Raw genomic sequence first — 3,533 nt, forward strand, 5'->3', positions numbered from 1 at the left:
GGCTACAGATTTTGTATAGAAGATTATGGATTGCATTAATGATAGGTTTCCAGACATCTACTTCTTCAGTGCGACCAAACCTCTCTTTGGTTGAATAGACTATTGTAGAAATCTGGACGACATGTGGTGGATGCTCAAGGATGTAAAAATGAGTTAATCACATTTGTGGATACTATGTACTGGGATGTGAAGGCTTGGCTTTGAAGGATGCATGGCGGGTATTTTCTTGTACTTCACATTGGCATGGAACATTTCCAAATTTTATGACGTTATGGCACGTTGTTCTAGTTCTTCCCATTTCATCCGTTTCTTGTGAAAGAGGCTTCTCCAAATAGAATATCATCAAAGATGATCGTCATGCCAATGCTTGAAAGTTGCTACTTTAGAAGCACTCACGAGGCTCTAGAATTGGCAAGTATTGATTGGGGAAAAGTCTATGAAAATTGGGAGCTGGTAAAAGCAAGAAGAATATGTGATTTGTGAACTTATTTGACAAGATAAAGACATTGTGAGAGAGACATTACATGTTGTTTGTCATTATTCTTTACTTTAAAAAGTTATGGTGTGTTACTATATTCTTCTTCTATGTTATTTTTAATTCATGTGAAAGTATCCAATAGCGTGAATAAAAAATTAATGCCTTAGATTAGTTGCATATTGATGCCCAAGTTAAAGGGGAAAAGTTGCATTAAAAAATTAAGTATGTGCTATAAAAAAAAATTATTTCTCAATAAAGAATTTTTATGTTTCAGGGTGTTATGGGGTTATATCTGAAGCCAAAATGTGTGAAGTTTGGGCCAAAGACCAAAAGGTGGTACCTCAAAGAGAAGCAGATTGTATACACTTATGTGGCCTTCATTGAGAACCCTATTGAAACCAGACCAGTAGTGAAAATATGAACCAAGAAAGGAGAAACAGTCTCCTAAAGGTTGCACAATTGAAGCCTGTATACGGTTAGGATACCAGATTTCTTGGGGAGAGTCTTCTTTTGTGATTTTGTGATGGAAGATGTGAGATGGTCTTTAATATGTGGTTTGCTCAACATGGAGATGTAGAAATTAAAGTGTTTTTTTTTAGCGATATCTATTGTTCCAAAAAGAGACATTTATTTTTTATTATGTGATGTATATAAATGGGTGGGATAGTTTTGCATGTTCGCATCAATGATGATAATTGATGAAGAAAAGTTTGAATATTTCACACTGGCGTAGTCTGACAGCTAGCAGCCTAATTTGTCACATCAAAATTTTCAGAAAAGAGAGGCATGTGGACTGTGGACACACTGTTGGCACGCGGCAATGAGTTGGCAACTTGGCAGGGTTGTCCCACATGAGTAAAGTAAGCAACTTGCAGCAGCATTTCAAACAAAATGTGCGCAATGCCAATTCGGTGGCCGCTGTGCAAAAAAACGTGCAAAACGCGATTTAAAAAAAAAAACCCTTCACGGCAGGTGCATGCACCGCTCCTTGAAATTTAAAAAAAGGAAAAAAAAGAGAGTAAGCGGGACTCAGGTATACGTGGCAGAATTGCCTTGCTTGTTGCACGTGAGTACTTTGGAAAGTGTGGGTCAGCCGGCGTGACGTAGCAGATTTCTGACCACAGAAATTACTTTTGAAAATGTTGCCTTAAAAGTTTGACAAGGGCTCACCGCCTCAAAAACAACTTTTTCTACTTAAGAGTCAGCTCATTGCTCATATAGTCAGGTTCACTGCTCCAAAAAAATGTTTTTTTCAACCCTTAAATTAAAGATATAGTCAGGTTCACTGCTCCAAAAAAATGTTTTTTTCAACCCTTAAATTAAAGGCAATGCTTTAGTTTAACCGGGATTTGGACTTAAAAATCATACAATTGTCGGGATTTATAACTAAATTTATATATTTCCTCCCTTAAAATTAAAGACAACGCAAGATTCCAACCGGGATTTTTGAATTTCAACCGAGAAAATTACACTACAAACCAAGTTATGTGAGCGCTGGTCAGGTTCACTTAGCCATCCATCTCTGCCTTGTGTGCTTGTCTACTCTTGTGTGTGTGAAGAAGTTTCCTTGCACCTGCACTCTTTTGGGGCGTGGGGCGAGGGGGACGTAGACATAACCCCCACATGTTCTACCCTGCCTTGCATCTTGTTAACCACCCCCTTTTGATGCTAATTTTGACCAATCACAACCTAAGTGCACTTTTTGTTCAACCAATCAACAAAGTCACACTTTTCAAAGCACTTTTCCTCCTCGTGCCTTATGCATGTATGGGCACAACCTTGCATGGTTTTTAAAGAAAACTTGGAAAGATATTATAGACTCCTCTATGGGGATAGACTCTTAACACAACAACAATGAGGGCTTGGCTTTAGATGCTTATAAAACAAGTTGCAAATACTCCTTTTTGCAAAAGGGTGCAATGTTTTCATTATAGACAATAACAAATGCTAATCAAAACATATTTACACTAGATCCAAATTTTCTTCAAAATAAAATTGCAAATACAAACCTCCACCCTTGGATGGCTTGATGATTAAGTTTTTGTTATGAACAACATCTATACTACTTCACAAACAATACATGGTAATCAAAACATCTCTACACCAACAATTTCATCTCATTCCTCACAATGTCTTGTATAGACCGAAACGCCAAGGCATGTAAAAGTGATTTTAAAAAATTAAATTTCTCAAAATAAAAATATAAACCTTTACTTCAAAAGTAGAAGATATTTGTAATCATTAGGATCCCACTAAACTTGGCTTATCTTTTAGTAGTGAGCTATTGAGCACTTCTATGAAGTAGGAGAAAAATCAAACCTTATTAAAGAAGGGCATGTAAAAAAGTTTGCCTGACACATAGACAAGGAAAAGAGAAGCATACTAGATCTTCACTTCTATAATAAAAACATGTAAAAATATTAATTAGTTATTTTGAAAGATGTTGTTTCATGATTTTAGTCATTCTTTAAGTTATTTGAGTTAGAAATTTTTTGATGTTTGTAGTTGCTAGTTATAGAAGTTTAAATATAACCTTGAATTACCTAGTACATTCTACAAAAAATAAAATCCTAGCAATGAACTTTTTAAAAAAATTTGAAAAACCTACATTTATAAAATTTTGATTTTCCCTATAGGCAAGCATATTATACTAGATTTCTTCACTTTTTCTTTGAGAGAAGTTTTATATACTAGGCTACAATGCTATCAATTACATATTAAGGCCAACTTGAGTACGGGCATGATTCAATAAGATTAGATCTAGGTTCAAGAATAGGCCACCAACTTATATATACCATCCTAGTATAGCATGGCCTAATTATGTAGAGTCTGGCCACTTGTAAGTCCACCATAAGAAGTCCGTTCTAAAGCATATAGATACATCAGACTTTACTACACAAGAATAGTGGCACACACATTAATTTAAGCTCCGAAATCTAGTAATGTAATAGGGAACTATATACATTAAAACAATTCATGTCCTCAAAACAAGGATAGTACTCGAAAAAACCTCATGGATTGCAGTGTAATTATTATATATGCTACTCACATCAAA

Source organism: Cibotium barometz, chromosome 10, assembly GCF_041138505.1.
Source record: "Cibotium barometz isolate CiBa-2024 chromosome 10, ASM4113850v1, whole genome shotgun sequence".
Classification (NCBI taxonomy): domain Eukaryota; kingdom Viridiplantae; phylum Streptophyta; class Polypodiopsida; order Cyatheales; family Cibotiaceae; genus Cibotium; species Cibotium barometz.